The sequence below is a fragment of the Cololabis saira genome, chromosome 15, assembly GCF_033807715.1.
Source record: "Cololabis saira isolate AMF1-May2022 chromosome 15, fColSai1.1, whole genome shotgun sequence".
NCBI classification, from domain to species: domain Eukaryota; kingdom Metazoa; phylum Chordata; class Actinopteri; order Beloniformes; family Belonidae; genus Cololabis; species Cololabis saira.
The window spans coordinates 22,576,817-22,599,505 of record NC_084601.1 but is presented as its reverse complement, the minus strand read 5'-3'; the positions used below and the strand labels follow the sequence as shown (position 1 = coordinate 22,599,505).

Genomic DNA, 22,689 nt, shown 5'->3' with positions numbered 1-22,689 from the left:
AGGGAACTTAAATATAGTTGGGGGAAATATATTGTAGCATAGTCTTGGCTAAAACAACCAGATTTAATGCAAGTACACTCCTCAATCACATGCACACAGCACATTGCTTACTGCAGGGCTATTGAGGCCACACCCCCTACATGCACTGTGCATTCCTCCATCACATGCACAGGTGATTTCTTGAAGCCTGGAGGCCACACATTTGAGCTCAAAGCACAAGACTATTGAAGCCACACATTTGAGCCCACGGACTATATAAAGTCAAGTAAGTTTTGATAATATTATGGGGTAAATATATTTGATCTATAATGGTATTAATGTTTAACTTGCATTACTTTTTGATTGGGTGGGGGAGTGGGGTGAGTTAGTATTTACTCAACATTCATGTTTTTGTTGTTCATTAAAATAATTGTTCATATAAGAATAAAAACTAAAGTTCTACTCAAATAAATCTGTTGAAATGTCATGTTTTTGTATTATCTTGCATGGATATCTGCTTATGACAAAATTAATATTTACATTTATGTTTGTATATGATACAGTTTGTTTAAATTACCCCCAATTTCCAGTTAATTCCCATAAATTCCCATAAATTCCCATAATTCCCATGGAAAGTTTCCAATTTGGAATATTTCCAAAATTCCCCAGCTTAACTTCCCATGGAAAGTTTCCGGAAAGTTTCCGGAAATTTACCGGACATTTTCCACCCCTTTGCAACCCTAATCAGAGATAAAAAATGATCAGGTAACGCTCCACCCCCCAGACATAAGCTAATGGCGCTTTTCCACTAGCTCCTACTCAGCCCGACTCGCCTCGCCTCGGTTTGGTTCTTTTCCACTAGGGGTCTAACGTGCCGAGTAGATACTTTTCTGTAACTATTCTGCCGAGGTTCTAAGCGGCTGAGTCGGCTGTATCTGACATCATCACACTACAGGCCACCGATTGGTCGGGGGGTTGGAGTCAGACGTCTGAGTCAGGAGACGGAAATCAGCGAAAGAGCGACTCGCGACTTCTTGTTCATTTTATTCAACAAGCAATAGCAGCGCAAAAGTCTGTTTGGTGATCCAACTCTGAGGTGCAGATGTTCATAAACCTGGTGGCTGAGGAGAGAATTAAAAATGGATCTAGACGGGCGATAAGGAATGACCAGATCTACCAGGAGCTCTGTCACTTCATAGCTGCTCGGGGCTCCAACTGACTTTTCAGCAGCGCAGAGACAAACAAACAAAAAAAAGAGCATTGTCGCTTGAAGCTTCTCTCACTCTCATTTTTTAACTTGATATCGAACACAAGCCACAGACCCAGCAGCACATATATCATCTCCTCCAGGTTCTACATCTTTAGTGTTGTAGTCTTCTTCGTTTAGATCACACAATCAAATACGTCACAGCAGCTTCGCTACAACCCTCCTACTTCTGCTCCAGGTGCTGAATTGTTATGGAAAAGAAACTTGGCTGAGTTGAGTCGAGCCGAGTAGGTACTAGTGGAAAAGCGCCATAACTGTCCTGACTGACACTGGGACGTGGCGTTGGCTGTGGCCTCAGACCGCCGTAATCAGCTGGAAGGGGACGGCTCTGCACCTGCATGTGTTTGATGGCGTGATTCCGACCTCTGAGATGCTGGATCGAGCTGTCGAAGCCTCAGGGACTGTCGCTTTCACCGAAGAGTATAGGAGGGGCGAAGATGGGAGGAAGGGCGAAGGCGCAGGTGTGGAGAGAGGGGGAGGGGAAATGTCATGCCAACACAAAACAATGCATTCCAAGTAGGAAGCTGATGGAGGCTACGCAGGTGCAGGAGCTAGGACTGATGGGAGTTGGAGCGGCAGCTGGAGGTGAGTAAAGGTGATGACTGAGGAGGGATGAACGCTAGCGGCACTGACAAACCGGGATCAGCAATAAATACATTTTATTGATTCATTCACATTCATAGTGTATAATAATGTTTTTACAAACCAAAATCAATTACTTATGTGTTCGTGTCCTGACGGATCAGTGCCACGGACTCAGCGATCGGCCCGTTTGTGTCAAACTGATCAGAGGTGCTCGTCTGGTGGGGGTCATGCAGAGACCGAACCTGAGCCACTGCAGGAAATATTCATCTGCTTTCATGCTGGAATTTTATGCAAAAAGCTCAAGGGTGTTTTCTGTAAAGGTTCTTCAAAGGTTATATGCAAAGAAAGTCTGAAGGAGGAAAAAGAGTGAAATTAAAAAAGTCTGCCCCGCCCACGCAGAGAGCTGAAACTGGATTTCTGTGGTTACGGTTTTATTGGCCCTGCTGTTGTGGGGACAACCACGGTTCATGTGTGAAGAGGATACATATAAATGTTGTTTATGTAAAGCTTATCTCCCTGTTCTGCAGTAAGAATATTAATGCGGGGGGGGGGGGGGGGGGGGGTATGTGGTCGGACCTGAGCTGACTGATGTCTCTGTGAAATCGGTCTGTCACCCGAACGCCATTTTCAGAGCAGCAGCAACAAAATCAGCTTGTCATTGTGGCTTTGCAACAAAAACAAAAGTCTGATGGGGTTCCATCTCAGGTAGACCCTTGACTTTCCCTCAAAGGTGCCAAAGAACCTTTCAGAGCTGGTTTTATTTTCAGTTAACTTCCAATGAGCAGGTTTAAGACTCTGCTGCAGAGGCGGAGGAGAGGTTTGGACACCATCAGCCTCGTGCCTGTTTAAGTTGGTGTCGTCACACTGCTGAGAAGGTGCCGGAGCTCCTGGAACTTTAGAGAGGGAGTTTAAAACATTCATGCATTAATTATTGACTGCGTTCCTATTTCTGAGGTTCCTGCTTTAAAATAACAGCTCATTTAAAATGGGCCTATATCAGCGGGTACGATGCGAGTTTGAATAAATGTGTCAAAATGAAGGTCGCACGTGTGAGATTACAGGAGAGGGGTAAAATAATGGAAGAAAAAGGCAACAACCTGCCTCTCAGGTTCGCACATCTGACCCAGACGTTTGTACAGCTGTTTCTAAGACCTAACGTGAAAATGACAGGCACCAGTTGTCTTTTGGCGCTTTTCCACTAGTACCTACTCAGCCCGACTCGACTTGCCTCCACTCGGTTTGGCGCTTTCCCACAAGGGGTCTAACGTGCCGAGTAAAATACTTTTTGACGTCATCACACTACAGGCCACCGATTTGGTCGGGGGGTTGGGAGTCAGACGTCTGAGTCAGGATGTGACATCATTTCAAGAGCGACTCGCGGCTTCTTGTTAATTTTTTTCCAGGAACAATGGCAGCACAGAAATCTGTTCCGTGGTAAATTTCCAAGGTGGACACCTTCTTAAACCTGGTGGCTGAGGAAAATATCCAGAGAGAGCTAGATGGGCCCACGAGGAATGAAAAAATATACCAGGAGCTTTCTCAGTCCATGTCTGCTCAAGGCTGCAATCGTCACAGCAGCTTCACTCCAACCCTCCTACTTCTGATCTGGATGTTGAAAAGATATGAGGGCGAGTCGAATTGAGACAAGCTGAGTAGGTACTAGTGTAAAAGCGCCATTTGTTCTGGTGTATCGCCCAACTGGTCCCAAACCCGCCTTAACAAGGCGACTCCTCAGAGTCCTGAGTCACATAATTACTTTAAATTGAGTCTACTGTATATAGGAGAGTCATTTGTTGAAAGACTTGAAAAATACTTGGCGACCCCGAGTCCTGTCACCGATGTCGGCATCTTTCAACTGGGACTGGCGTGAGGGAGTGGGTCCGGTTTCATGTTCCAGATTGGCCCAATAGTTCTGGATTTGAGGACGAGTGAGAAATCCCATGTGCCACATTGGGAGTTTCTACTCTCATCCCTGTGGTCTCGCCAGCTCAGACGGCGGCAGCCAGCCAACGGCTCCATGTTTGAATGTTCTCATGTCCTCGTGTCACTTCTGTTGGAAGCTTCCAGCGCGTCCTCATGTCACTCACGACTAATCCCTTCATGTCCGTCTACATCTTCTCTCCCTCCTCACTGATGCAGATGGGAACATCCATGGAAATCTCATATTTCATACGTTCATTCTCAATGATTCTGCAGTTATGTCAGATTAGTGCAGAGATGGAAGGAGTCATGAAGACGAGCAGCTTTTGATGAGGATCACCTGCACGGCTACATTTAATACTGCAGGGCTTTTGAGCTTTTAGCCCCGTCAAATAAATCTCCAAGTGTCTTCGTAATAAATTTCCAAAGATGAACGCTTCCTAAAACCGTCTCCCAGAACTCAGCAGACTAATATTCTTCCACGTGGAGCCTCTATTTTTTCCTTTTATGTAATGCTGTTCCAGACAAATGCCAGGGGCAGAAAAATATAAGATCTACAGTCTCATTAATACATTTCCTTCCCCGCATTTTCTTATTTGGGCTTTTTATTTCTTGTAAATCTTCCTGGCACAGCCGTAATAAGCCGAGTTAATCCTCCGCTCATCTAAATTTAACTCTTTCAGACCCGAGGCATGCTTTAAAAGTATTTTGCAGGCCTAGCAGTTTTTTTTTGTTTAGACCCCATATGGTGTGTCATTGCCTGAGCGCCTGAGGCCGAATTGAGGGGAGGAAAGACCACTTTGGAGGCGTGGTACTATGTAGCATGTCTGTTCATCAACATCAGAAGAGCTGGATGGTGCAGGAGATGGAGCGGGTGGTGGATCCACGCTGAATAGCAACGGGATTTGCGGAGTGACTTTGCCCAAATTGTGTTTCACGAATACAACCAGCAGCCTCCCTCTGCCCCCCTGCTGCGGTCTGTTATTCTAGCAGCCAGTTGCAGATTAGGGTTCTGTAATATTCATGACGTCTACAGCTCTGAGGATGAGGCGCTCGTGCACATCCTCGTCTTAGTCAACAAATCGCACCCACCCCGTAACCCTGGGTAGTTAGTGGCGGGGCCAGCTCGACACGCGACCCAGTTTCGGTTAATGTAATAAAGGACAGGTGACACGTTGTGGCACTTTTCCACTAGTACCTACTCAGCCCAACTCGACTCGCCTCGCCTTGGTTTTGCGCTTTTCCATTAGGGGTCTAACGTGCTGAGTAGATACTTTTTCTGTAACTATTCTGCCGAGGTTCTAAGTGGCTAAGTCGGGCTGTATCTGACGTCATCACACTACAGGCCACCGATTGGTCAGGGGGTTGGAGTCAGATGTCTGAGTTAGGAGGCGGACATCAACGAAAGAGCATCTTGCGGCTTCTTGTATAATTTATTCAACAGGCAATGGCAGCGCAAAAGTCTGTTTCATGATCCAACTCTGAGGTGCAGATGTTCATAAACCTGGTGGCTGAGGAGAGAATTAAAAAGGGATCTAGACGGGCGATAAGGAACGACCAGATCCACCAGGAGCTCTGTCACTTCATAGCTGCTCGCTGCTCCCAACAGAGTTTTCAGCAGCACCGAACAAACGACAAACGAACAAAAAAAAAAGCATTGCCGCTTGAAGTTTCTCTCACTCTCATTTTTTAACTTGATATTGAACACAAGCCACAGACCCAGCAGCACATATATCATCTCCTCCAGGTTCTACATCTTTAGTGTTGTTGTCTTCTTCGTTTAGATACACAATCAAATACGTCACAGCAGCTTCGCTCCAACTCGCCTACTTCTTCTCCAGGTACTGAATTGTTTTGGAAAAGAAACTTGACCGGGTTGAGTCAAGCCGAGTAGGTACCAGTGTAAAAGCGCCATTAGATTCAGGTGTTACATAGGGGGTGTCTCCCATTGTAAAGTGGGCTAGAACTGTTGAAAACTAGCTTTAACCAAACAAACATGTTCCCAGAGGAGAATATTTTACACGTCCCGTTTTAAACAGGCAGCTGACCAGTCAGTTATTACTAAGACATGAAAATTCTGGTTTTACGTGAGACAGTCTGATGATGAAGAGCTGCTGTCTTCATTTTAGTTTCGTAGCACTTTGCCTTTGCCTCTGAGCTGTGATGTAACAGAGCAGTTCTTGTTTTAAAGCTGCTGTTGTTGTCCTGTAGATGAATGGACTTCTATAGCTGGGTCTGGGTTGGCCTGGAAAAGTCCTGGAGTAAAAGTTCACCAACTTGGCCTGCAGCCGTCAAAGCTCCCGATTCAAAGAACCCCACCAGCCGGCTGACGCCCTTTACTGGGGGTCGAGGTGGCATCGGAATCAGCCAGGCAGCTGCTAAGCTAAAAAATGATCATTATAACAGTCTGAACAATATCAATACTGCCGAGACGGATCACAGACTACCCTGTTACTTTATAGCCATCCTCTAAACCTCACAAGCGTATCTGGCCAATCAAACGGAACCTGGTTGTCTGAGATGCTAATTTGCTAATTTAATTCAATATGCTTATTTAGATGCTAATTTACATGAACTGGAACAGAGTTTTGGGTTTTTGTGGTTCTTTTTGAAGTTATTTTAGCTTTATAGTTCAGTTTTAGCAGATAAGCAGAAACAAATAATCGTCATACACTGAAGTATTTGTTTATATGTTGCACGTCATTTCGTTAGCACAGTTTGCAGCTACATTGTATGTACGTTTCCATAGCAACGTCTCAATCAAGGATTGATGGATTTGATCAGAATGAATGTAAGCTAACTCCAGTTAACATCACAGACTAACAGGAGCTGAGCTAAAAGAGCTAACTTGGGGTAATTGAGCTAGCTTTATTCTCTCTCCCCATTGGCCCGTATTTGGGTTAATTGATGTTGGGCGGAGTCAGCTTCTTCCTTGGTGTCATCACCCAGAGGTCCGGACCACAACAGGAGGTCCAGAGCTTTGTCCTGACGTCCCTGTCCTCTGTCCCTGTCCTCCATCATCCTGGCGTCCCCTTTCTTCTGTCTTTTCTGTCCTTTGTCATGGTTGTACTCTGTCGTCCTGGTGTCCCCGTCCTCCTTAGCCCCTGTGATCCGTGTCTGCATGGCAGTAACGACCGTCATGTTTGAAATGAGTCTGTCTGTGGCACATTAATCTTCCTGAGAGGCGTTTGACCTTTTAGACTCGTTAATCATAACAGTCAAGGAGCTGGCAGCCCCCCCCCCCCCTCTCCACACACACACACGCAGGTGAAGTGTAGATGTACTGATGTCTGTCCTTCGGTCAACATGATTTCGAGGCTCTGTGGTCCCCTGTGTCCCCCCCTCTGTCCCCTCCCCTCTCCTCTCTCTGTGGATCACACAGCCAGGTCACTGACCTGGCTGCCCGACCTTTTAATGCACAGCTTCCAGGGTTATGAATAAATTCATAATCCCTGCAGCTCACTCACATCTATGACCCCCCCCGTTCCTCTGACAACCCCTCATCAGCTCGCTCTCCAAGCGGATGGGGGTGGTAAAATGTGGTATCTTTGAAGCGACGGCGCCCTGTGGAGAGCATTGTCTGTAATGGATGGGTGTTATTGACGAAGCAGAGGGCAGCATGTTAGCAGCGTTGATGGCGGGGGATGTAATGAGGTGAGTGGGCGAGGCAGGTTAATATGACAGCAAGGAGCGGCCCCTCTTACTTTATCGGGGAGGGGGGGGGGGCAGATATGGGTTTATTACAAGAGGGAGAGAAAGGTTATAATAGGCTAATGGAAGGGATGAAACCTGCTCCACTTGGTTACTGTTGGAACAAGCGAGGGAGGACACGAGGAAATTATCCAGAAAGAAATGGTGGGGAATAAAAGAGAGTGAAGGCGCAGAAAAATTTGGAAAATTCGGAGTGTGTCACTGGAAATTAGGCCGGTAAACTCAGTTTACCGGCATGACTTTTTTTTCTTCTTTTTTTAACCAGTTAGCAGAAGCTAAAGTTGCACCGAAAAATGATTCCTACCGAAACCTTTTTTTTTAGTTCCATCCGCCATAGAAGGGTTTCTTTGGTGACTTTTTTTCATGTAATAAAAATATATAATTTAGTATGAAACAGTGCCCTGTTTTATCTAAATATGTTATATTTAATGTATTATTTATTATAACACATTTGGATAATATGCAGTGCACTGCCTTTTTTAAATCTTTTTTTGACTGTAAGAGTAAACAGGCTGGCCTTTTTATTTTATATCATTTTATTCTATATTTTTATTTTGCTGTGCCAAATTGGGTTGTTTAATGAACTATATTTTAAGATGTTTTATATGTATTTGATACATTATGGTTTTTATTAATCGAACAACAGAAAAAGTAATCATTAGAATAATCGTCCAGTTACTCGTTAGATTAGTCGACAAATAATCATCCGATTAATCGTTTTAAAAATAATCGTTTACCCCCAGCCCTACTGGAAATATTGTGACATTAAAGGCAAAACTTTGGTGTAAAGAGCAGCAGACTGGTCTCCATCAGGGCTGCAGCTAACCATTAGTTTGATAATTGATTAGTCAATTATTTTCCAATCAAGATATTTACACAGGAGATTACTAAATTAGAGTCAAGCAATAAGGGTTACAAAATTCCAGGCGTTATTGATTCTCCCTGTGAAGTTGATAAAAGAATCAACAGTATTCCCAGAGAGCAGTTGGATCTTTGCTCGTCGAATTGCTCTTCTGAGATTTCAGTTCAGGAGCTTGATCTGCTCCTCCAGCAGAGACATGCAGACATCCACGAGACTGCTCAGCTGAAACATCTGCCTGTCATCTGGCTGAACTATTATGGTTTTATCAATCAATTTAATGGTTTTTGGGGTCGCAGAGAATTGATGGCCTCCATCATGTATAATTACATAAAACAACAAATCTCTACATAATTAGGGGTGTGGTCTTTCCCTTGGCAGCTGTCTAAGTTAATGGTTAGCTGTCATCCTTTTAGCTACTTAATGCTGTCTCTGACTTCCAAGCTGTGAAAGACTTCATGTACAGAAATGATTCTTATTTTCTATATAAAAGTATGTTTTGTTGACCACCATGACCAGATGTGAGTTGGCTTGGAAAAGTTCAAGGATGAAGCATAGCTAAGCGGCAGAGAGCAGCTATTGTCGTTGTCAGGGTACCTGGTGGGATTAACTTCGCCTGGACCTCCACTGAGACTGAAAAGAGCGTCCTTTTGTGAAATAATGAGTGAATGTAAACTAAGGTCAATGGGTTAGCATGAGCTATGCTGAGCTAAAATGGCTAAGTGTTGGTGTTCCAGCCAGCTTCAGGCCTTCCCCTTACACCCACTTGTTAATTAGGGCCCGAGCACCTTCAGTGCGAAGGCCCTATTGTATTTGCAGGAATTCTTTGTATTATTTTTTTTTTTATTATTATTTTTCTGACAAAAGGAAGGCCTTTTTGCCCCCCTAAACGTGCCCAAAAAGTCACCAAATTTTGCATGCAAACCAGGCCTGGCGAAAAATTTGATATTTTATGGTTTGCATTAATGGGAGTGGCAAAATGGCTCAACAGCGCCCCCCGGAAAACTTTGTGCCTCAAGCCCCACGATACGGTTTGTCGTACATGCACGAAAATCGGGACACACCTGTATCATGGGGCAACTTAAAGAAAAGTCTCTTGGAGTCATGCCCGAAACCGAACAGGAAGTCGGCCATTTTGAATTAATCGTGTCACTTTGGCGCAATTTATGCCATTCCTTCGGCAGTTAATACGGCCCGAACCGTAACGTGCCCCCAAGTGTGTTATACATCAAAATGTGCGTCTCCATCCTGCGACAACACGCATTACTTTTCTCTTTCAAAAGCGTTACCGTGGCGACGCTAGACGCCAAAAAGCGCGCCCACCCTTCATCTGGTTGGTTCAGACCGAAAAAACTTTGCGCCTCAAGCCCCAGAATACGGTGTGACGTACATGAACGAAAATCGGTACACACCTGTATCATGTCGCAACTTAAAGAAAAGTCTCTTGGCGCCATGGCCGAAACCGAACAGGAAGTCGGCCATTTTGAACATTCTGAATTAATCACGTAATTTTGGAGCAATATATGCCATTCCTTCGAGAATTAATACGGCCCGAACCGTATCGTGAACCCAGATGTGTTATACGTACAAATGTGCGTCTCCATCCTGCGACTACACGCATTACTCTTCTCTTTCAAAAGTGTTACCGTGGCGACGCTAGACGCCAAAAAGCGTGCCCCCCCTTCATCTGATTGGTCCATATTTGATAGTTCCCCAAAAGGCACCAAAATTGGCATGCAAGCCAGGCCTGGCGATAAATTTGATATTTCATGGTTTGCATTAATGGGCGTGGCAAAATGGCTCAACAGCGCCCCCCGGAAAACTTTGTGCCTCAAGCCCTACAATACGGTTTGACGTACATGCACGAAAATCGCTACACACCTGTATCATGGCACAACTTAAAGAAAAGTCTCTTGGAGCCATGGCCGAAACCGAACAGGAAGTCGGCCATTTGGAAATCTGATTGGTCCATATTTGATAGTTCTCCAAAAGTCACCAAATTTGGCATGCAATACAGACTTGGCGATAAATTTGATATTTCATGGTTTGCATTAATGGGCGTGGCCTAACGGCTCAACAGCGCCCCCTAGAATACTTTTCTCTGCCATAACTTTTGAATGGTTTGACATAGGAAGTTGTGGGTGGTGTCATGGGACTCTGTATGGAGTCTTTGAGCTTCGTTGGCCTTAATTAGCCCCGCCCCTTCTTCTGATTGGTTGTCCCGATTTTCTGCTATAACTTTTGAATGGTTTGACATAGAGAGTCGTGGGTGGTGTCATCAGATTCTGTATGGAGTCCTTGAGCTTCGTTGGCCTTAATTAGCCCCGCCCCTTCTTCTGATTGGTTGTCCCGATTTTCTGCTATAACTTTGGAATGGTTTGACATAGAGAGTCGTGTCTGGTGTCATCAGATTCTTTATGGAGTCCTTGACCTTCATTGGCCTGAATTAGCCCCGCCCCTTCTTCTGATTGGTTGTCCCTTTTTTCTGCTATAACTTTTTAATGGTTTGACATAGGAAGTCGTGGGTGGTGTCATGGGACTCTGTAATGAGTTCTTAAGCTTCATTGGCCTGAATTAGCCCCGCCCCTTCTTCTGATTGGTTGTCCCTTTTTTCTGCTATAACTTTTGAATGGTTTGACATAGGAGGTCGTGGGTGGTGTCATTTCTGATATGCTTATGGGGGGCGGTGGCCGTGAGTGCGAGGGCCCGTTCATCGCTGCTTGCAGCTTTAATTTTTTTTATTATTTTGGGGTTTTAGATGCTTCAGAAGTTCACTCGTGCTTGATGTCACAAGAAGTTTGTCCAGTTCTTTGTATTGTCGATGAGCACACAGCTGATCCATCACGATACTTTTACCATATTGATTTTATTTTTAAACTTCACTGTTTATAAAAAAATAAGAAATTAAACCCAGTTAATGTGAAGAAGAGAGCAGCTCTGTGTCCTGATTCTGCAGTTGCTTTCTGGAATGAATGATGGTTGATTGCTGTGATTGACAGCGCCTCTTTGATTTTGTAAAGTTCTGTGTCTGTGTGTGTTCGCGCACTGTATCTTTTTGCTCTTAGTTATGCACGTAGGACTCTTCTCCTTCGTGTGGCTTTGAGTTTGTTTGTGCGTCAGCATGTATATTTTTATATTTGTGGTCATGATTGCAATCAGAGTGATCAGTGCAGGATGGTGACGAGGCTCCCGCTGGTTCCACTTTCAACCGCCTACTTCCTCCTCACAAGTCAGGCGCTGCTGCAGCATTTCTGGAAAAACTAAAACTGCTAGCCAAGAGGACCTTGATAGATTCCAGTAGCTCATCAATAAGTAAATGAATAAATACATGAATAAATACATGAATGACTGAATAAATAAATAAAGCTGTTTAATGGATAATCACGTTAGCATGTTGCTAACACCCCAATCCTGCAAAAGTAAGAGACTGCAATGATCCGAATGTTTTATTCTACACAAAACCTCAGACCATGAAAGTGAGACATGTATACCTTTGTCATGAAAAATGTGAGCTAATTTTAAATTATGACTTCTTATTGATAACAAGAAGTTTTTAAAACATTGGGTCATGGACACTAACAGAAAGAAAAGTGATTGGTTAAGATCTAGACGAAAAGCTTTAATGTCATTAAACAAAGTAGTTTCCCTTCAACATGGTCTCATTCTATCTAGAAAGGATGCTACCTTGTTTAATCACAATTAAAGCTTTGACATTAAAAATTATTAGAATAAATATTATCAGTCAAAATGAAATCTAGTATAAAAGATCATCATTAGAACATTAGAGTCTCAGGAGTAAAGACGGACAAAAGTTCTCCATTCTGTGGAAAACTTTCAGAAAATGTTAATCAGAGTACATTTTTGAAAACTTTGAATAACCTCGTTATTTAAAGTACATAAAAACAATTGAATTAATCCGGAGGAATCTCTGTGTACCAGGGACAAGGCTCAAGATCAATGTCGGGTTCCGTTGGGCAGCATGAATCCGTAGTGGACACTTCCACAAGTCACTGTCTGGGATCACGGTGCGCAGTTCCATCCACAAATGCAGGTTAAAGCGGGGCTAAGCCATTTCTGGATGACAACTGCTGATAATTAGAACAACACACATTGGCGTAACCACCCCCTCTCTCACCTGCCGGTGCTCCCCAAGGAAAAATAGACCCGTCATAAACTTTCCTAAGCATTTTAAGGCTGCAGTAAGTGAGACTATTTGTTTAAAACCACAACCTAGAGGGCATTTATCCAATGTCAGAATGAATAGCTGTTTTATTCCTTTGACAAAACTCAAAAATGTCATTCCACTAAAGTGGAAGTAGGATAGTGTCTATGCAGATAACTTGAGGTCATTCTGACATTTTTTTTTCCTGACATCCCTTCCAGTTCTCCACCATAATAACTTCGTACTGATAAACTACTGAATATATTATATACAGTAGGCCTGGGTTGAAAAGATCGATTTTCCGATTCTAAATAGATTCTCATATTCATTCCTAAAATTCGATTCATATGTCTAAAGATCGATTTTTTTTTTTTTTTTTTCTTCTCCATCATTACAACTTTTGGTATTTTTTTTATGCCCAAAAAAGGAATGTTTTGTTGGACACGAGAATAACTAGTGCCATGTTTTTGTCTTAAAATATGTTTAAAAGTATGAAAACATTAAAGTTTTCAGTTATAATTGCATAAATTGTCTATATTTCTTTGCTTTATATACTGTCTTGGGGTTACATTTGCATAAAATGCTAAAAACCAAATTCTCAAAAATGGGAAAAATTGATAATTCTGCCCCACGATGTTTCTTAAAGCAGTTCTATCAGCATTCTGAGCTGCAAATACTTGCTGTTGAATCTCAATATAATACTAGTATTCATATGTATTGTATTTATGTGTAGTATTACAGCGGTATAATTCATGCAACAGCTGAAAAAACTGTTTTAATAACACTAACCCAAATCAATATCGGAATCGGATCGAATCAAAGTGTGATAATCGATTCTGAATCTTAAGAATCGTAATCGAATCGATTCTTGACATTTGAATCGATCCCCAGCCCTAATATACAGTAATACTATATAGATGCAAAATGTGGATGAGAGAACCGTCATTAATATCCATGTACTGACCTATTGCTGTTATACTAAAGGCCATCAACTGTCCTCCTCAATCTATATTTAGCGATTTGTTTCACTCCGTTTTGGTCTCTATTACAAGGTATCACTCATTACATCTAAAAATAGACCAAGCGGCTGATTGAACTTGGATCCTCCAGACTGGAGTTTGGTTTTTGTTTCTACCTTGTTGTTGTATATACGTTGCAGTGCGCACACTACAGGCTATGCTGTTGCCTGATGTGCCCTGCTCCAGAAACACATTTCCACACCTCAGACGGCAACAAAATTGTTTTTTTTCTTTTTCTTCTTCTTTTTTTTTTTTTTTTTTCACCTGGTGTGGTTTTAATTATTTCTAATTCCTGCTTCTCCTCCGTTGCTTTCAAGGTGGGCAGAAAGATAGTTTGCTTCTGTGTTATTAAAAATGGCCGATGCTCAACATTTATCAGCTCGAACTAACATCAGATCTGCTTCATTTAATCTGTTGTCATGTCTGAGCTACCTTCAAGAAGTATAAACACCAATAACAATATTTGTAGGTACTGTAGAGAGGCACCAGCCAACGTGTTGTCAGTGCTCAGTTTAACAGCCTCTGATGGTCTGGAGGTGCATTAGGGTCAATAAAAAGACAGCTTTCAAATACGGAAAGGAACCATCAATGCAGAAAGGCATCCAGGTTTAAGAGCAACATCTGCTCCTATCCTGACATCGTCTTCTTCAGGAAGGTCTTGAATCTTCCAGCAAGGGTTAGAGTTAGGGCAGTGCTAACCCATATGCTGAATCTATTACAGAAGCAAACCACCTCTTTGTTGTGGCATATCATCCTCTTGACCCAAGGCAAGTTTCTCTCAGAATTCTACATCTTTATTTTTTTGCAAAATCTCACTTGATGTAAGATATTCTTGGTAGTGGATCAGAACTGACCTGCCTGCAGTCCAGATTTTCCCCAACTGGAAACATTTGGAGAATCATAATAAGAAAAATGGAACAAAGAAGATCCAGGACTGTTAAGCAACTCCAGTCCTACATCACATTTCCTCGGTTCCCAGATGAATCCTAATTTCCTGGGTTTATACACCCAATATGTTTTCTGTGTTCTATTGTGAATTACATTTGGTTGTATGAGATTTACAAACCATTGTGTTGTCTGTTTGTCTACGCTTTACAGCATTCAATTTTAGGAGTCAGTCATGTTTTTTTGTCATTGTGTGAGCCAGCCAATCAGATAGCAGGGTCCTGTTTAATTAATCAGAAAATGTTGATTAATTTTAGAGAGCAGCCAGAGATCATCTGTCAGATATCGTCAGTGTGTATCTGGAACAACAGCCTCAACATGTGCAGCCAGACTGAAAAGAGGCTAATCAGCTCAAAGCTCCAACAGATATCAAAGGAGAGCTACACAAGCAAAAAAAAAACAAAACAATTACTGTTGCAAATTTAAGCTGAATGTCTCTTCCGTGTTCTAGCCACAATTCTCCATCTCAGAAACAAAATAAAAACCCCAGGACAGAAATCAGACCTCTAAATTTGGCGCTCTGCGTTCCTAACCTGGTATTAGCAGAGAGCCTGGACAACCTGCAAAACTGAAGTTTAAATACAAGCATTTTCCTCAGGAAGGAGAATTACCATAATATTTGGTTGTATTTGTCAGTAACAAAAACACTTGATTGTGGAGTGGAGGTGTTTTTGTTGTTGGATGAATGGAAATGTTTGCTGTACATGACTCGATGTGGAAATATTGGCTTTGATTCGGTACCCCACCACAAAAAAATTAAAGTATCCACTACAGAATCCAAAAACTCTCCAACAGAGCTATGGGAAGGTAAACAAAAAAAACTTTTGAAACCAGATTCTAAAGCTGTGAAAGATGCTGGAGCTCTGTGAACTCAGTATCTGCAAAAATTGACATTTGTGACCAGTATAGGACTCTTCTGTGGTTGGCTGATCTGTTGCCAATCCTCAGAAATACCTAAGAAATGTAATGTAAATGGAGTTATTAAAGGCTGAACTAAACTCCAAACATGGCATGTTGTGAAAAACAGAATCCTGGTACAGAAACTCTCCAGTGAAGCATGAACCAGAATGAACCACACATTGTAATGTATTCATTTCTTATCACAATACATAAATTGTTCTCGCATTGTAGATAACAGCTGATGAAGACTGATCCTTTTCCTCTTCTTGATTACTGATTGAGAAGATAACTTAGTGTTGTCTGCATATACACACTGACATTTGAATATATTTATACCAGATGGCAGTGAGAGGGAGCATGTAGAGTTGAGGAAACAGTGGTCCTCATACACAGCCTTGTGGTTCTCCTCGGTACAATCCAAGTTTCTATGGTGATGGTCCATCTCATATGCCTCTGCGTCCAGAGGTTTTTGGGTTGTAAGACTGAAATGTAAACATGGATATAGATTAAAAATTAAATGAACCAGCTCGTCCCTACATCCTTAACAGATTTGCAAAGCTGTTCAAATACTTATTTTCTCCTCGTTGTCATAGGTTATGGAGCAGAAAGTAATTTTTTCCCCTGTTTTTACAGTTCAGTAAACACAAGCAGCTGCTTACAGATGTAAATGCTGCAGCTCAAAGGTGCTCTTAGGTACATGTATAATAGCAAGACTGAGATGTACTTGTGGTGTAAATAAACCACGCACCAAAAAATATATCAGAATGTTTAATGTTAAATATTTAAAAGCTTTTCTTTTCAGTGCAGCTGAAACTCTGAAATGATTTCATGGTTTTCAGCATTTCTCTCTAGTGCCGCTGCAGCTAAAAGCTGGTTATTGTTGTCCCACTTTGCTGAGAACGACTCGAGTGTGAGTGTGTGTGTGAGCGAGTATTAGTTTATCCTCTACAATTGGTTTAACCTCGCATTTTATACATATGCTGGGTGGTGTGTGCGTGCGTGCGTGCGTGCGTGCGTGCGTGCGTGCGTGCGTGCGTGCGTGCGTGCGTGCGTGCGTGCGTGCGTGCGTGCGATGGACGGATGGACGGATGGACAGATTTTAAAAGATTTAACAGAAGTTTCACTGACACAGATGTACAGTTCTACCGCGTTCTTGGTGATTTCTGAGCACGCGTTCTTGTCAGATCTTCCATGTACTGTCCACAACACGTATGGTGGTGTAAACTCTAGTCCAGCTCCTGGGGGTCCTCAAACTGAACTTCCTTTTCTTGGTTCTTGATGGCATTTCTTCTTCCATCCACAAGCAGCTTCTTCAGACTGACTGGTGGGGAGTTTGGAGCTTCTGTACATTTTGAAGTCATCTGTGAATCTACCATCTCTGAACTAGCACTGGACTTGTTCTGAACTGGTTATGGCCTGTCTGAGGTCTTCTGAGCTGAGATGGTTGCTGGTGAGGTTTTTGAGTCTGGAACACCTGAAGTTATTCTGATTCCAACATCAGCAGCAGGAATGCTGTTGGCGTTACCAGATAGTAGCATTTACATTTTGTAGACAGACTCCCATTTCATCTTAGTTGCTCTAAAAGCCAACACAGAGTTGACATGACATGACATCATCTTATGATGGCGATGTTCATTATGCAAAGCTCCGGTTTCGGGGGACGGCTCGAATGTTTCTAAAAGGAGCAATCCCTGGATCTTCTGAAATGAGACAACTTCCTCCAAAGGCAGAGAGAAACAGAGATGATTGATGAAATTGTAGAATTTATAATCCTAGATGACCATCCAATCTTGAAAAATATCTGATTTTACTGCTGAAACGACCACCTGGAGTCTGGGTTCAGGTGGCTGAGTCAGACGTCTCTGAAACTATTCAAGACCATCACAGGACATCTGTCATGTCAGCTGACAGAGGAGCCACAGTCGCTTTATGGCGGACACTTGGACCTGCAGCCAATTTTTAGTTTTTCTGAATGATGACTGAATTTTAAAAAAACATATTTATTTTATCATCCGATCACAACATCCTGCTCTGACTTGGACTCATTTAAAATCATTACAGCTAATCATACAAGATGGGCTAAGTTGGTGGAGGGACCGCTGGGAAAATGGGCCAATATTGGCAAAAACAAAAGTTGATACTGATCAGTACTGATTGGATGAAAATCAGCTGATTCTAATACACCAAATGTTGGATCCGTAAAATCCCAGGGTTTCTTCAACAGAGCCGTATATCCTGGGTCGGCTTTGGGGTCTTCACCTGGTTGGAAATACAGTGATCCCTGGCTATAACGCGGTGCACCTTTCACGTCTCGCTGCTTCACGGATTTGCATTGTGCATTGTGTTCTGCATTCTGATTGGCTAAACAGTCTCCCCGCTTCTTCACTTCCTGTGTCAATAACGTTGGTCGCTTAGCAACAATGCTGAGAACGGCCAATGAGCTTCAGCGAGCAGCTCAAGAACGGGACCTTTTGATGAATCGTTCATTACAGTTCTCAGATATAATTGATGGTGGCATGTCGCTTTATAAGAATCTTTTTGCCCAGAAGAAAAAAGAGCGACAACAACTATCCATAACTATGTTCTTAGAAGAGAAGAATGTAGAAGAAAAGACGCTACAGAGCGTTTAAAGTCAGGATGCAGCTGTAGTCAGAAGAGCAGTGAAATACGCGCCAGTCACAATTTGTCCTACTGAACTTATTGTATTTTTTTCATAATAATTTTTCATTTTCTCCTGTTCAAAGCCAATAAATCCAGTCGTGGTGGGTCGGGGCTGATCTCCGCAATTTGAAGCCTTGTATAATAATTGTAAAAAAAAAAAGTTGCTACTTCGCGGATTTCACTTATCACGGGTTCTTTTTGGAATGTAACCCCCATGAAAAATGAGGGATTACTGTATCTCAAACACCTCTGTACATCCAGGAAGCATCCTAAAAGCACCTGAACAACTAGCCTCAACCAGCTCCTCCCTAATCCCCACTTAGGTTTGGACCGGAATGGGCCCAAATGATCCTAGGAGCTGTGTTGCCAGGGGAACCCACCTGGTAGGACCACCATGGAGCCAGGCCTTGGGGTGGGGCTGTTCTGTCTTAGCCTGAACCAATAGTGTTTGAGCCTCCCACCTGCAGGAGGGGCCACGTGGGTTAGGTTCTGCGTGTGACGGATGCGGCTGAAGGCATGGACACAGCGTTCCATTCCTCGTCTACAGAGTCTTAATTAACCCTGGTGGCAACAAAAAAGGGGTAGCCATGCATCATTCTGGGTTCCATCAAACATAACGGAGTGTTAATGTGCAGTTCAGTCCCCTTCATCATGGAAAAACTATGAAGAGCTTAAGATGAGTCGTAGATGCTGAGAGCACTGATCAAACACAGAGAAACACCGGCAGGGAATTACAAATCACTGGATTTGTAAATGAATCGTTTAATTTCAGCTCTCGTTGCTTCCAGTCGTGTGACACATCAGTCACTTTTGGCAGATTTAAATGTGAACTCAGAAGCAGCCATTAGTTCTGACTTTATTGCGCTGTTTTTCTACCATTTTCAAGATGGAGCTGATCCATATTGAACCATTTTAAAGTTTCACCCGGTTTATGAAGAAAGACTGCTCTGTTCTGCAACTGGATTCCTTACACCTGTAACAAAACTTTGCTTAGAGATGAAGCACAAAAACCTAATCCAGAGTCGTGTAGCTGCAGCTTGATTGATGATGAGCAGAATCTGCTGTAAGAGTCTGAATATTAAACTCTGCAAAGCTGCAGCAGTAAACTGATATAAAACGAAGCGTGCTCTGGCCACGTTAGTAGGCGGCATGAAAGACAACGGTGATGGAGACTTGTCAAGAGAGCCACCTTCACGTTGCTGAAAATCCTGCCTTTAGACTTGCAAACATCCCATTAACTCTTCAAATGTGATGCAGATGTTGACAGTTTTATTTTTTTTCCTGTCTGTTTCTTTAAGGAAGTGTTTCCACAGAAAGTAGCAGAGAAAATCCCTCCTCATCACTTTGTGTCCTCCTTTCCTCCTCTCAGCTTGTCTGACTCTCTCCAACAATTAAACTTGGCAGAGTTTCAAAGACTGAGTGGTTTAGATTAATACTGAATTACCTGCCTGCCTCTGTAGTCTTGTGTGTGTTTTTGCACTTTGCTGGAAGGTCATTTGAAGGAGTCAGACGCTTAATCACTAAATGCCACTAAAGCTCTCAGGGAGGCCCATTGATCAGCCTGCGATTGTAGTGGGATTTACATGTGAATGGAAACTGGTCACCAGTTCTGTGGAGGCTAATTGTTTTCTGTGCTGAGAATTAGTGTCTGGCATAGATGCTGCAGTTCTGGCATTCATCTTGCTGCAGACGAGCCAAACCTGACTCCAGGCGATGTCTGCAGCTTCTGCTCCACATGTGGCTTTGATTCTGGCTTCACCCACATCAGGTGTGTGATTTCACCTTTGTGTCCTACGGGATCTTGAAAAGGTTCAAGATTTATATTTTTTGTCCAAAGCGGTTTGCATGGCATAAAATGAAAAAAGAACAATTCAATGACAAATAAATAGCATCCCATAAACATATTAAGACACCTTACTGTGGCAAAAACAAAGGTCAGTCTGTGTGATCCCCATTTTGGCCGTTTGAGTCTTGGACCTGACGGGAGGAGTGGATGGCTAGAGTTATCCAGAGTGGACCTGGATCTGCTCTAGGATCCGTCTGATGAATGGGAGAAGGGTTGGATGGTGCTGTATCAGCAGTTTTACTGCAGTCTAATCTGTTTTTGAAGGAAAGTGACTCAAACCAGCAAAAAATGCAGAAGAAGTGATTTTTTTTAAAACATCAAGCAAGTCTGGTTAACGTTAAAACAACTGTTTCCAATAAAAGCTAGATTTCTTACCGATTGTGTCGACGTGAAAGTCAAAACTGTATGGTGATGACTGGCTGTTCTCAACCCGGGTTGTCCCGATCAGGATTTTTTAGCTCCCAATCCGATCCCGATCACTTGAGTTTGAGTATCTGCCGATCCCGATTTTTCCCGATCCGATCACTTTTTTTGGCTCCCAAAACATTTCCGATACTTTTTCCTGATCAGATACATTATTGTCCATTGGAGAACGACGACATTGGAGAAGACTTTAATACAGTGTTTCCAAACCCTGGTCCTCAAGGCACACCGTCCTGCGTGTTTTAGATGCTACTCTGGTTTAGCAGACCTGATTCTATGGTCCTCATTATCTTGTCATCAAGGTCTGGACAAGTCTGTTGATGACACAGCTACTTGTATCACAATGTGCTGAAGCAGAGTAACAACCAAAACCTGCAGGACAGTGTGCTTCGAGGACCAAGGTTGGGAAACACTGCCTTAGCCGGGCTGTAGTCGAACCGAACTGAAGCTGTTGAAATCGAGCTTTTAGTGCCAGATAATGCGTCCTAATTCGATTTATTCCGGCATGTATACGCAACCCACGCTTAGCCGAGCTATAGAGGGTATGCATTGATGTCACCTTCCCACTGGACCACGCACCCTTACTCGCGCTGAGTGGCAAAAATGGCTGCAACTAGTAGGAGAAACTGTGGAGAAGACGGGATAACAGCCGATTATCGGCTTAAATTAAAGGCAGTTGGACTTGACAGTGACCCGTACAGTTACCAGAAGAACCAGTGGTCCATGGACATTAATATTTGGCCACGAATCGAGTTTCCTGATATTTATATGTACTTAATTTCTACGCCGGGGAAATACACAAAGCAAAGCTTGAAGGCTTACAAAAGTCTTGACACTTGGTCCTACTTCAAAGCAGGATTTGTTGGCAAAATTAAAGTGATGAGGACACCGAACTTTATGAATGGACCGTTTAACGTTAGCTACCCAAAAATCCAACATTACCTGATACAAAATGGGAACCACAAATCCAGGTTTCGGTGTCTGGAATCCAGTTGTTTCTGCGAATTGCAGCGATCCATTTGTCTCTCTTAAGCTTATTTTTCGGGAGTCTGTAAAACGATAACTCTGATTTCTTGCTAAATCTATGAGTACAGTCGATCCCACAACAGCTGTTTCCCATTTTAGATGTTTTCCAGTTGCTAAAACTGAAAGTTTACGCTGCCACTCAGTCTTTCTGCCACTAAGTGGGCGTAACCCGCTGTGAAGTTGCATCCGTGACGTCATGCGCATTCCCTCTATAGACTGCCCCGGGACTCCCCTTTCCAGAAGTGACGAGCCGCGGGAGCGGGAATAATAACAGTCATGGCATCACAACAACACGGTAACAGAAGAAGAGGGAGACTTTGCTGCATCTTACCTGCGACATGACCAGGCTTAGTATGTACGACATTTACAGAGCTGCTGCGTCATTAGCATCTGTTTTATTTGCATGTTGTTGTCCTCTTTCGCGCTTGTTTACTAATTGTACCGGAGGAATGCCAATAATCGATTGTCTTCTTGCGCAGGTTTACTTGGATGTCTCTGATCCTCCAGTTTAATCCTTAGCTAGATTGTTGCCAATAGCTTGATTTAGATGTGCATGTAACCGCACTGACTGATGTGAGTCTGAGCCAGAAGCTCGGGAAAAGCCTGACAGCTGAGATAGTGTTGAACACGCGTTTGTTCTCCGTGGTCAGGCTGTTACGTGTCCTCCTGTACAGAGCACGTATGACAGACGTGTGTGATGGTCATTACTGGAATTTGCTCCTGCATATGTTCATACAAATGCAGCGTGAAGCTGCAGCAAAGACCTGCTTTCAGCGTAACTTCCCCCGAGAGCGGAGGCCGATGAAAAATTCATCTCAGAGAGTCAAAAAGTGGTTTAAAGCGGCGTCTCTGCTGCCGTCGCTCCTTGCTGGTTTGCATTCCTAACTTAGTTCCTTCATCTCCCTGCCTCGTGCATGATTAAAAAACGCCTCACCGAGCCGTTGTGGTGAAGGGAAAACAACTCGGGCCTGATTTTAACGGTTGTTGGCTCGGCAGCGCTTCGCCCCGAACATGTGCCCTCCTCTTGGCCGGAGCCACAACCCTTCTGCTCGCTGAGACCATGTGACCACAGCAGCCGAATCTGCGGGGCCCGTGACTTGGAAAGCTTGTGAACACATATGGTGGAGGGATGACGGTGTCTGCTTGAGACGGAGCGAGGATCCGTCGAGCGTTAAACACTTCACATACATAAAAACCCCTTTTTATGCCAGCTTGTAAAACGACTCGTAAACTTCTGAAGTTTCTACCCCGTGATCCAAACTTTTGATTTAACAGCAGCAGGCATGAGCGGATGCTTTTGTTCTTTATGTTCATTTTCATTGTCAGTTGGACTGAAGCATTCTGGGAGTCTGGACACCGAGGGGAGGGGGGCAAGAGGCTGTAACC

At 43.2% G+C, this 22,689-nt stretch overlaps 1 protein-coding gene across 2 annotated transcripts in view; it reads left to right on the top strand.

Moving 5' to 3' along the window:
* The window catches only part of LOC133460505 (ephrin type-A receptor 7-like), a 198,319-nt gene that overhangs the window by 4,865 nt on the left and 170,765 nt on the right, over positions 1 to 22,689 (top strand). The window lies entirely within an intron of this gene.